The sequence below is a fragment of the Typopeltis vanoorti genome, chromosome 19, assembly GCF_054136105.1.
Source record: "Typopeltis vanoorti isolate ZY-2024b chromosome 19, IOZ_Tvanoo_1.0, whole genome shotgun sequence".
Lineage (NCBI taxonomy): Eukaryota > Metazoa > Arthropoda > Arachnida > Uropygi > Thelyphonidae > Typopeltis > Typopeltis vanoorti.
In genome coordinates this window covers 60,044,366-60,058,384 of record NC_143567.1, presented here as the reverse complement: position 1 = coordinate 60,058,384, position 14,019 = coordinate 60,044,366, and the positions used below count along the sequence as shown (strand labels likewise).

The window sequence follows — 14,019 nt, the reverse complement described above, 5'->3', positions numbered from 1 at the left end:
AATTTATTGGCATATGGTATTTTTTCTTAATTGGACAAATATAGTGACCTATTCAAAATTGTGTGAGTTTCTGTGTGAATTCATAAAGTTTACTCAATCTTTTCACTCTCTGAATATTGATATCCTATATTTAAGTATAGTTTGATTACTTAACAGTATTTGAGTAGTAACTTATGCATTTACTGGTTTCTTTGGTCCTTGAGATAGCTTACATAATCAGACTAGTTCAATAATAGGTTAATTCTTTGAATATAGTTTTGTGTGTGTGTGTGTGTGTGTGTGTGTGCGCGCGCGCGCGCATGTGAGAGAGAGAGAGAGAGTATGTTTATTTTCTGTTATTAGAGATAGTAATGCTAGTGACATTAATAAATAATATTAATCCATTTATTTCAAATTGTTAAATACAATATTGGTGAACTTTTGGGTTAGGCTAGTACTTGTACTAAGGTTTAAAAAAAATTTATTATTATTATTATTATTTATTTTTATTTTTTATTTTTTTGAGAAACACTCTTAGCTTTTGAGAAAGAAATTTTCCTCATAACCTTCAATCCATTACAATAATGTCACCATTTCCTACATTAAAGATTTTTTTAGGACACATGACACTTTGTGAAGGTGTATCATCCAAGTGGAAATAATACAATGACTGCTATGATAGTGACCGATGTGAGAATACAGGTAGATGAAATGGATATTATGAAATCTAAATGTCAGTACCTCCATATATTGGCATGTGCTATGGGGAAATGCAAGAGAAATTACGTTGCACTACTGTTTAATTCTCAGCTCTGGCATTGTAAGGAGTGGAAATTGGGGAAGGTAGTTCCTTTACATAAAGGAGGTTCCAAAACAGAGAGGTAGAAAATTACATTTTCTCAGGGATTTCTAAGGTATTGAAAAAGCTGGTTAAGACCAAAATTTAGAAATTATTATGTGACACATCCAGGGAGTCCAAAGACTCATCAAGGGAAGGCATCTACTCTACGACTCTCTGTCTCCACCATGCAATCCACCAACTACAACAAACCTCAACTATACCAACGCTGTGTACTGCCCACCACCATCAACAGTATTTACATGGTCAATCACAAACATCCCTGCCCACAGCAGGATTTGAACCCACAGCCTTTTGGCTGGAGAGCGGATACACTAACCACTTGGCCAACCAGGCTGGCAAATTAATAGATAGGGGATAACCTTTGTGAAGGGTAGTTCTTGTAAAATGTTTAGTAATTGACTCATGTTCTGTAATTTAAGTGACAGCTGAGTTGCTTAAAGGATATGACTTCACTGTGATATTGTTAGACTTTGCAAAGGCATTTGATAGAATACTGCTCGAACCTCAATCAATCAATCGTCAAATTCCTGCCATTTACCCTCAAGGGGGGTGTACAGGATATGATAGTACAACATGAAAAAAATTACATCATTACTAACTTCCTATCTACAATTTTCCTCCAAATCAGTCTGTTACTTGTCAAGAGTCCAACATTATCAGATCTTATATTTCGCTCATCTAAGGCACTTTGTATCGTATCAATCCACCTAAATCTTGGTCTTCCTCTGGGTCATTTTGCTGCCAACCTGGCAGAGAACACTTGTTTTGCTAATCTTTCTTCGCCCATTCTATTTAAGTGACCTGGATGTTGACAATGTCAAGTTCTTTCCTAATATCCTCGTTTTTAATATGATATTGCCATTGATGCCATCTGTTCACGCCTATAATCTTTCTCAGGACTCTCATATCTGCGGTCTCTAGTCTTTGGTCAAGTGTTTTACTTCTGACCCATAAGTTAAAACTGGTTTGAACACTGTCTTGTATACAGCTAATTTAGTGTTCCAACTAATTTCTCTCCTATTCCATATGAATTTATTCAATTGACTTCCTACCATACCAGCTTTCTGATTCTGTTGTCTATTTCTATATTTAATTTACCATCTTCAGTAAAAATCGTGCCTAAGTAGCTGAAACGTTTTACTTGTTCCACAGGTTCTCCATTCACAACACAGTTGACATTTTCAATCATTCTGCCTATTTTCATTGTCTTTGTCTTTTTATTGCTGACCTTCATACCATATCTATTACAACAGCTATTCAATTTAGCCAGAGAATCTTGCAGACTTGTAGCAGATTTATTTAGAAGTATAACATCATCCGCATAAAGCAAAGAGCTGACATTAACATCTCCAATTTTGATATCATGTTTAATACCACTTTCCTTCATAATGTGATCCATATAGATAATGAATAACAGAGGGGATAATGTACATTCTTGTCTCAAACCAGATTTAACGTTAAACCATCTTCCTGTACTTCCTTCAATTCTAACTGCTGACTTACAACTCAAATAAAGACTAAGCATTGCTTGATATAAAGCCCCATTGACACCATATGACGGTAGTGTATTGAATAGCTTCTCTCTTGGCACCTTGTCATATGCCTTTTCCAAATCGACAAAACTTAAATACAGATCTCTGTTATATTCCCACGCTTTCTCGACTATTTGTCGTAAAGGGAAGATATGATCCTGACAGCCTCTATTTGACCTGAATCCAGCTTGTTCTTCACCAAGCTTTTCTTCCACAGTTCTTCTCAACCGTTTCTCAAGTATACTTGCATAACCTTGCCAGGAACACTCAGTAGGGAAATACCCCTGTAATTCTCACATTCAGTTTTATTTCCCTTTTTATATATGTGTACTATGAGAGCTCTACTCCAATCATCGGGAATATGTCCCTCTGTCCATGCTTTCTGAACTATGCAGTGCAGCCACTATAAGACTCTTATACCACCATACTTATACCACCATAAATTCTTAGCATTCTAGTAGTTTTAAACCGTTCAAAAGGTGAGACAGGGTGAGCTCTGAAACAATAGCACCTAGTGGCTGTGATTGGTTATTGTGTAAACCAATCCAATTGAATGTTGTTATTTGTCGCTAGTTGCTGTTTTTGTTTTCTGAGTTTCATCTGTTTTGCATGCATAAAGTGTGATCTGACGTGGTAGGCAAGTTTTTAATATATAATTTTCGATAAATGTATAACTTTTTGCCCATATTTACAATGGGAAACAGTATTGTAGTCGAAGGAGATAAGCCTCGTCCTTCTCTTCCAAATTTTACAACTTTGAGTAATTCAAATATACCAACCAAATATAGCATTCTCCTTCATTATTGTTTGCTATTATACCATATCTTAAAAGAAACACATTGTCCCCCACTCTGCACAGATTTGGTTACAATTAATTGATAAATTAAAGTATTCAAAGTTATCTTATAATTAATTGCATTAGACCAATTAAGATGAGCACTAATTGCTCTACACTCCTAAAACTTTCATATATTGATAAAAATGCAGTCATATCATACGGTCAAACTAACATGAATTTTGTAGCGAGGATTGTATAAGCAACTGGTAGTCAGTAGTGTGCCAGAACTCTGTACTGGGACTGCTGTTTCGAGGGGGAATATCCAGTTATTTTCTGATGTTGATGCTAAACTGGTGAGAACAATAGTTAATAAAGGCAGGGCCGGTCCGAGAGTATCTGATGCCCTTAGGCAAAGAAATTTAAGCTCCCCTATTCATTGTCTCTCTCTCTCTATATATATTTTGTCATATTCACACAAGCACATGTACACCTACACATGTGGATATTTATAAAAATAATATCATTATGAACATTAAAAAAATGTATTAATCAAAACCAATACTTTTGTATACATATATGATTACTCCTAATATCTGTACAGCAAGAAAATTATTACATCTTAAATACAAAAATTATGAAAAATTAATCTTTCGGGCTTTTGCTTTGGCAAAGTTTTAAATTAACTCATCTATATTGATTGTAGATGCAATTTCATGCTCTATACATATTATTGCTAGACCAGTGAGTCTTTCCTAAGCCATTGTAGAGCGAGTGTAAGATTTTGTAAGTTTTAATTTCGAGAAACTCCTTTCTGAACTTGCTACCGATGCTGGCAATGTTGAAAAAATTCTCAATGCTGTAAGTAATACCTGAATAGAAAGGTATTACTTACAGAAATACTGTTCTATGGAGAACACTGGCTATTTTGGCCACAAACGTTCTTCAGCCGCTGTAAGAATGTTAGATACACAAGTACCAAAACTATTAGCCATCGGACTCAACTGTCACCTACGAAAAAGCTTGGCCGAACTAATCTGAAACAGTAGAAGAATGCCGGAGTGGGGATGATGAGAAGTAAAGGGAGCGAAGAGAAAGACCAATCAAAGGTCTTATTTCACGAATGCTACCAATCAGAATCCCTGCCACTGCAATTCTGTGAAAATTTCCACGGAATTCTTATACTGATTTAGAATAAACTGAACTGTTGAAATTAATAAGACGATTCTGTGAGAAAATGAATGACATAATCTTCAACTTCTCAGACCTCAGAGAGCTTGCAAAAACAGGGCTTAATCTAAAAATCAATGGAATTAAGTCTGTAGGAAATGAAGATAAGAAGTGAGAACAGTTGGTTAGTCACGACCACTGATTGTTAGTTTGAGGGATACCCCAGAAATTCTCTGCTCATATTGGGACGGATGCCAGAAGGAGGAAAAATCTCTGCACTTGAGGTTAAGTATACAAAGAGCAGGGGAGTGGAAGAAATAGAGAAAGGCAAAAATAACGTAGAATCATCAGCGAGCACCAGGATGGCTTGACTTATTTCAGTTTTTTTATTATTAATCAAGGTTTTACTAATTTTTTTCGAAGGTTGTAATTTTTCCCCGAACTATGTAGCAAAATCTGGTGCCCCGAACTCTTAGCGCCCCTAGGCGATTGCCTAGGGGCGCTAAGAGTTCGGGGCGCTTTATTCAGGGCCGGTTTTATCATTAGGTTCGCTTAATGATAAAACCGGCCCTGAATAAAGGTGATATAGAGCTCCTGCAAAATGCTTAAATAGATTGACAAAATGGGCATAAGTTGCCTGTTTAATGTGACAGTGTAAGGTTGTACACTGTGTGTACAATCTTACACTGTACTGCAAGAAATTTTTGGAACTGAACTGCAAGAAATTGATAAGGCTAGGAATTTGGAGATGATGATGGACACAGAATTTAAGTTTGGCAAATCTATTGCAAAAATAAGCAAAATAGCTCAAAGGATCACTTAGATATTGAAAAGTCATATCACTGACTATGATATGACTGCATGTAGACTACTGTGCATAGATTTAGTTGACTGGATTTCTTGGGGATAACGAAGTGGTCAAGAAGATTCACAGGAAAGTGATCAAGATGGTGACAGGTCTGTGAATTGCTCCTTATGAAAAGAGATGGAAGATTTGTAAGTTAAAGAATTTGGTTGATAAACAGAAAATGGAGGATATGATGGAAACATATAAGTTAGTAAAGTGGTTTTATAACATTAGATGCTGAAGAAATTTTCCAATGCATAACAAGAAAGAAAAAACAAAGGGTTATCAGGAAATTGTGTAAGAGTTTGGTTAGCAAGAAGGTAACTGTATTTTTTGTTTAGAGAGTGATGAATCAGTGGAATGGATTACCAGAGGCACTCATGAATGCTTTATCAGTGAATGAGTTTAAGGAGCAGTATGATATGCACTGTATGGAATAATGATTACTATGTGACCTTCTGCAATGAACGAATATTCAGACTTCATTGTGAAAGCTGCTACTAAGGAGTAGCCATTAAATTATAGAACTAGAAAATAAATATTTTCTGACCTAGTTGGTTGAGTAAATTTCACTTCCACATTACAACCAAGGTTGAAGTCCTGCTGTGGCATGGATATTTGTGAATGTCTTTAGATGGTAGTTCATTTTCATTGGTGTGAATATTATCACCTTGATCATATAAATGCCTGAGGTGGCTTGAAAAACCATGTTTGGGCTTTCATTCACTGGATTTTCTAATCCTTAGCTCATCCATTATACGAAACTGTACTCAGGGCCGGTGCGAGAGTATCTGACTCCCCTAGGCAAAGAAAATTTAGGCACCCATATACAATGTCTCTATGCAGTAATTAGTGCGTCATTTTTTTTGATACCCAAATTTGCTCAAAGGATTAAAAATAATTTCTAAAAAAAAAAAAAAATCTGCAACATTTATTCTTAAAAATAAATGTTACAGATTTTAAAAATTTTCTGTCTATACATTTTTATGCCTAACTATTTTAAAAAATCACTCACCAGAATGAAATAATTTAATTACTGATTTAAAACATTTTACAAAGTTATTTTTAATGGCATACTACACTACTTCCATGTACACTATGTATACCAGGGTTTCCCCAAACTGTGTTCCGCGGAAGGTGAATAAGTGTTCTGCGAGAAGTTCTTGGAATTTGTCATTTTAGATTTCTAAGCATTTTTTATGAACAAAGATTTTATAGTGGAAATATTCTGAGAAGAATAATATTCGAGTATATGTCGAAAAGCTCTTACCCAGAACGCCTAATAACATTTGTGTGTTGTTAATTTTCACACATCAAAACCTTTCAACATTTGGGAAAGAGAATACTGCTGTTTATGATCGTTCGTAAAAACTGCCTGCAAGTGGATTATAACAATCACCGGCGTATAATATTTTTCGTACAAGCAAAGTTTTTAAGCAGCAATGCAGAGGCTGACCCTGATGAATAGAGAAGCAGTAAAATTTGCAGAAGAGTAGAAGAGGCAATAGGGCCATGCCGTCGTATGAAAAAAAGAAACAAAATGCCCGCCAAACTACGTTAGCTCAATTCTTTGTTAAGAAGTAGAATAATAAAATTTATATTCTGAATATGTTTTATAGTCTTTCAGCTTCATGATTTTACTTTAACTAGGCCCTGAGACATACCTTAATTCTTTTATAAAAAAATTAAGGTTCAAAAAAAGAAATTTGAGGAACAAATTATACTTTTTCCCATAGGTTATTATATTCGATTAGTGCGTTTTTGATTAATGTGCCTGTTTTAAAGAACACGTTAGGCACACTAAATCGAAGGATTGCTGTATATATATTTTGTCATACTCACACAAGCCCACATACACCTACACATGTGGATATTTATAAAAATAATATCATTATGAATATTTATATATAAATGTTTATATATAAAATTTATTAATCAAAACCAATACATTTGTATACATATATGATTATTCCTAATATCTGTATAGCAAGAAAATTATTACATCTTAAATACAAAAATTATGAAAAATTAATCTTTCGGGCTTTTACTTTGGCAAAGTTTTGAATTAATTCATCTATATTGATTGTAGATGCAATTTCATGCTCTATAGATATAATTGCTAGACCAGTGAGTCGTTCCTGAGCCATCGTAGAGCAAGTGTAAGTTTTTGTAAGTTTTAATTTCGAGAAACTCCTTTCTGAACTTGCTACCGATACTGGCAATGTCGAAAAAATTCTCGGAGCAATAAACACATTTGGAACACTATTTTCTAAATTATTTTTGCATATCTATGACAGGACATTTAGTGAAGTATTTTCTGGAATTCACCTTGCTATTATTTGTAATTCACTACATAAATCTGTTCCGTTAATATCTCTAGAATTATCATGTGTTAAATAATTTTCCAATATCAAATTTTTTAAGCAGTTCTGCTGAAGTAATTTTTTGAAATTCATATATATTTAAAAGAAAACCAAACTTTTCATTAGTTGTAGACATGTGCTTGAATTTTTCATCAACAGATGCAATTGCAGTATCAATAATTGAAAAATAAAAATCTATCTTAAATTTTTGTTTAAAGTCTGCTATGAATTCATCCTCTGCTTCATACACAAATTGGACAAAATTTTTTTCTAAGTCTAACTGTTTCTTGTTCAAAATTAGGCGTTATGCCTAAGACCTCAGCAATTTTTTCCGCATCTGTTAACATCTTTTCAAATTCATCCTCATTTCGGATTTTCATTAAGAAATTCTTTGTATCATTAATACTATTTATGGCACCATTTATATCAAGGCTTGCATTCTGAAGTTGTTTACTTTTAAAGTTTATTTCAAAAAGTATGTTATACCACATTACTAAGGATGCAATAAATTTGAACTTCCTTAAAGTTTTAAGAAGACTGCTTGCATCTAATTTCATGGTATTTCCACTTAATCCACATAAACTATCATCTTGAGATATTTCTTGCAGTGCTTCGCAAACATCGGACAAATTATATCTTATGGGCTTTAATGAGTCAATTTGACTCTCCCATCGTGTATCACAGACTGGTTTGAGTGTAAAATTACTTATATGTCTTTTGAGGTATTCCCATCAACGAGTTGAACCAGAAAAAAATAGATATAGACGATGTACCACGTCAAAAAATGCTGTGGCATCTAAAGTATTAGCAGTGCAATTCATTACTAAATTTAATGAATGTGAACTACATGGTACATACATTGCTCTCAAGTTAATATTTGAAATTCGTCACTGCACACCTTTCAAATCACCTTTCATATTACTGGCATTATCGTATCCTTGACCTTGTAAATATTGTATTGGTAATGAAAATTTGTCTAGGGGTTCCTAGTATTTCATTTGATAAAAATTCTCCAGTGGTATTTCTATAAATCCTAAAAAGTGTTCTTTTATAGAAACCTTGCTATTACTAGTGTCTACGAATCGAAGTACTATGCTCATATGTTCTGTGTGACCAATGTCGGACATACAGTCAATAATTATGGAAAAATATTTTGCGGCAACAACAGATTCTAAAATTTTCTTTTTTATCGTATTGCCAAGATGTTTATTATTTCATTTTGAATATCTTTCCAAGATAATGCACATATGTATCTTTATCTTATATTCTTCGAAGATGTTCATTCATTATTGGATCAAATGGGGCTAGAAATTCGACAAATTTCAAAAAATTTCAGTTTCAATGCGAAAACAATGTCTTATTTGTTCCTCGAAATGATAAATTTTGAATAGCTAACGTCTGAACTAATGCAAAGAGTCGTTCTAATACTTGCACCCAATGTTTCTCCTCTTTTCTAATAACTAGCAAGTTCTCTTCATCAATGGTTTTCTTTTCTTTTATTCGAATTTCTAATTCTTTCCACTTATGGTAATTTTTAACGTGTCTTTGACTTTTTTCATGCACAGCTAAAATAGAAGAAGCATTTTTCCAGTCCCTCAATCCAGAATCAGCAAAGTTAATCTGCCATTGATCAAATACTAAACAGCAGAAGCAAAATCCGTGGATTTTGAATACAATAACCACAAATGTTGCATTGTCTCACCATTAAATAGTCTTTGAGTATAATGAGTCATTGAAAATCTTCTATTATTGTTATCTTTCAGAAAATCAAAATTATGAATCTCTTCAGGTCCATGTTCAACTAATAGTTGATGTAATTGATTGATATTGGAAAATTTTACAGGATACCAAGTTGCTGGATCATTATAATTTAAATTTGTAAAATGAAATCCTTTTATGATTGGATCTGTAGAACAACCAGCTTCAGAATCAACAATACTTATATGATTTGTAGATTTCTCCTTCGTTTTTTTAATCCAATTTTTGGTATCTGTAGAATTCTCATTCAATTCATTAATCGAAACTATAGACGAATTAGTCAACGAATAATCTTGAAGATTTTTTTGTATTGTATGCGATTACGATCTTCTCAGCAAAGATATTTTAAAAATGCACCTTCTTGTTTTTTCAACTTTCTTCCTTTTCCGCTTTACGTTTGCGATATTGAAATCCCGATTTCTTTTTATCCATTTTCAAAATCCAGTAACTGAAATATTTATATATAAAAATAAACTTAATTATAAAAAATATGGACTTTAAACTCTTCAATAATTCACAAATAAATTTTTATACATTTACTTAATGAAGTATTTATCAATTATATATACCTTATAAGTTATAACTATATAACTTATCTATCATACATTTATAATCTAATAATTCAACAATATTGTTTTCTATGAACATAATTAACAAATTTTTCAAATTCATCCGACTTAACAAAATCTGTAAATACTTTTAACTCGTTTAAGTACAGAAAATGATCGTTCTCCGCTAGCATTACAAACAGGCAGTGTCCAGGGCCGTATTTATACTTTTGGAGACCAGAGGCGCAACATCATTATGAGGCCTCAAAAATAAGCACTTTTTTTAGTTTATTGAAAATAAGAGTCAACATATCCATGATACCTAATTTTAATAACACAATTCAACATTGGTATACATATATTTGCATTTTAAAAAAGTATAAAAATAAATCGGTTTTCAAATTTAAATAAAAAAAATCAATAACTAAAAGTTTTTTTTTTTCTGGCTTTGGTTTTAGCAAATATATCTATAATGTCATCATAATTAATCAAGTCCATTATATCTGATTCAATGCATAATAACGACAGGTCACTTGTTTTATTTTGGTGCAAGTTGCTTCTTAAATAATTGTATAAGGATAAAAGTTTTTTTTTTTTTTAAAGAAAAGAAAATAATTTAAATGCAATCAAATTAAGCTTGCTAATCAAGGTAAAAATAGGAACTTTATCAACTGTAAAGTTCAGATATTCTCATTAAAAATAAAAATTTTGAATTTACGGTAATAAAAATTGTAGCAAAAATCATTATATTTTTGGAATTACAACATGGATCTAAATATAAATATAAAACGTTTCAGTTTGCAGACATGCACAGTATGCCTCCCTGGTTGACAGAATGGTTAACGTATCTGCTTTCCAACCACCCAACTTTAGGTGAAATGTAAATTTTGTCACCTAGTGCGAGACCACCTTACTTACTTGAGGCCTGGGATTCACATAAAAAGCATATAATATATATATACAGGGTGTTCGGGATAAATTTGACAGTTTCGTAAGGAAAAAGAAAATCTTCTTTGTATCTATTAAATTTAATGAATTGACAAAAAAACATTACAGGCAGAGTTAATTACAATACTATCAACAAGATTTACTCAAAATAACCACCATTAGCATCGATCACAGCTTCAATTCTGCTTCGGAACCTCGAACAAGCTGATGCTACAGTCTCCCTGGGAAGGGCCGCAAAAACTGTTTTAATTTTATCTATTAACTGGGCTTTTGTATTACTGGAAGTGCAATTGGTGTCTTTTTCAACTGCGCCCCATACAAAATAATCCATGCGGTTAAGGTCTGGGGAGTTTGGAGGCCAAACATTTGGACTGGTGAAGTCGTAGAAATTTTCAGACAACCATTTTTGACTTTTCCCAGAGGTGTGGCAAGGGGCCGAATCCTGCTGCCATACATACGGCCTACCATTGGCTACCCTTGTTATCCAGGGCTTGACTACAGTTAGCAACTCCACGAACAAAGCCCGAATTCCAATGCCAGGGTTCTTCAACACCTGTTCCTGCAGATTTGCGAGGAATTCTGCTGTACGAACGCAATCAGATCGTCTGCTAGGGATCTTTCTTCTTGCTACATCCTCGTAGTCACCATTGCAAGTCTCTAGTTCATGCCTGATTGTTTTTACTGTATTCAGGGAGCATTGGGCAGCAGTCGTAATATCCTTATTTTGATGGCGGGCACGAATCATCATGATACAAGTTATTCTCTTCCATGATTCAGGTGGGTTCCAGCTATCCATCCTTTCTGACATCTTGTATATGAATGAAGAAGGGTCCAAACTTTTAAATGAAGAGAAGTGTGTGTTAATACATGTAACTTACGGAAAAATATAATTAATTATAAATATGTCAAATTTATCCCGAACACCCTGTATATAGGATTAATTCAGTTCCAACTTTATCACACAATTATTAAGATTTATTCAACTCCAGATTTGATTTTTTTAAGTTGCCGTAATAAGCATAATAATTCCAACTTTAGTTAAAACATAGAAGCAATCAATAGTAACGATAACTTGCTATACTCGCTAATATCCACTTACTAGACATTTTACCCTAAAATAACTAGAATCTTGATGCACAAAAAAATGAACTGAAAAATCAATTTCATTTATAAATAATTATTATTATTTATTATTATTGTTGTTCCGGGAAACCCCAAGGAGTCGACAGACTCATCGAGGGAGGCCCTAACATCATGTCAAGAACAACTATTCAACATTCACACAGTATCTATCATACCTTGCCTTGAACTCATTCACGGTCGTAGCACCCACAACAGACTCTGGAAGCTTATTCCACTCATTTACCACTCTCCAAGTAAAGAACCTAGCTCTAACACACTTGTCAACCACGCTCTTGCCCAGCTTCCATGCATTTAATAATAAACTTGAAAATCAAATGCTCTGTTTATGTGATATATAAACTGCTCTTACCCACTAATTAATGCAAATAGCAGCAGCACACAAAAAAAAACCTCTGTCGTTTCAAAATGATTGCAAGTTCAATACTCAGCGATCTGTTCTTTCCTAACAGGATTCTGGGAAATCACGGTGAAATATTCTTAAGAACGTTATGGATTAAACTGCTAAGTCAGTGATTGGTCAACACAAGTCAAACACTTAGTAAGAGAAAATTTCCAGAGAAGGAGATTGGAATTTAGTAATATTGATGAGAACAATAGTCCAGGTAGTTCAGAAGCGAAAACCATCTGTGACAAAATGAAACTATTTTATTTAATTAAAAACACAAAAATACAACCAATTTATTAAATATATCTTTCTAGAGTTCATAATTAAAAGGACTCTAATAATAATAATAATAGATTTCTACAGATGTCTCATCTTGTTTTGGTATTATCAATTTATTCTGAAGCATTATGAATTTTGCTATTTTATTATTATATCGCTAATATTTCTTCAAATGCGGCACTTTTCACAACAAGATTGGCTAAGTTATGTTGAATATATCTGTTTGCAAATATACTCAAAATCCCTTTGACCTAATAAAAATGTAGAATGCTGATGAAGTTTCATCAGCATTCTATCTGTTAAAATGCAATTATCCCCCCTCCCCGCCGTTAACGGATTATTGTCTTTATGTGCACTGTATTACTTGGAATTTCTTTATTGCCCTACAATATTTGACCCTTTTTTGCTGCACAATTTATTTATTGTCTCCCCAAATAAAAACGAATTTCACATGTGTGAAAATAAATAATCAAAACGTTTAGTTAAATTGTTCATATTTGGTCTAATGTATTAACACTAAGAACTTTTATTGTTAAAAGACCATAAGATTTAATGATTAAAAATACAAAGAGCCAACAAGTTTCACTAGCCACTGTCTAGCATTTTCAAGGCTGTACTGGTGTGAAAACAAATGCATCAAGTTACATGAAAACATACACTTTAGTAACTGTTAGGCCGTTACATTTGATAATTCGTGTTTGATGGCGTGCATGCGTTCGAATGCTTCAGTCAGAATCCGGTACATGACCACGTGTTGTGTAGTTTTTCGCATATTGTAGTTCTGTTAAGCTGAGTGAATTGTTGTGTTTATGGAAAAACTTGAAAACGATATTTTTTCCACCATTTCACCTAAACCGTCGATTTGGTGGAGATATGTCGATGACGTGTTCATCATCTGGAAGGATACCATGGAAAACCTTCTCGTGTTTCTTAATAAAATCAACTCACTACATAATAAGATCAAATTCACTATGGAACAAACAATGTCCAACTATCCATTTACAAGAAACCTACAGATATAGGTGGATATCTTTCAATTTTAGGAATGATTTTTTTTTTTTTTTAATGAACAACAAATGATGTTAAATTATATTACTTGGGATTTCCGATTGTGAGTCTTTTTAATATCAAAAATTTATATCCAACGGTATTTTATCAGAGATTCTTCGCCTTTGTCTTTTGCTTAAAACTGCAACAGTACAATTACTTTGGAAAAATAATGAATTTAAACAAAAAGAAAGTGCACATATGTTATCTAGCAGTATTTTGTGTGTGTGGTGATAATTTTGGGAGGGGGGTGATACAAATTATATTACTTGGGATTTCCGATTGTGAGTCTTTTTAATATCAAAAATTTATATCCAACGGTATTTTATCAGAGATTCTTCGCCTTTGTCTTTTGCTTAAAACTGCAACAGTACAATTACTTT

General features: G+C 33.2%; 1 protein-coding gene across 1 annotated transcript in view; it reads left to right on the top strand.

The window, feature by feature from the left end:
* Positions 1 to 14,019, top strand: part of Hcs (holocarboxylase synthetase-like protein) — a 129,760-nt gene that overhangs the window by 107,393 nt on the left and 8,348 nt on the right. The gene's annotated exons all lie outside the window — the stretch shown is intronic.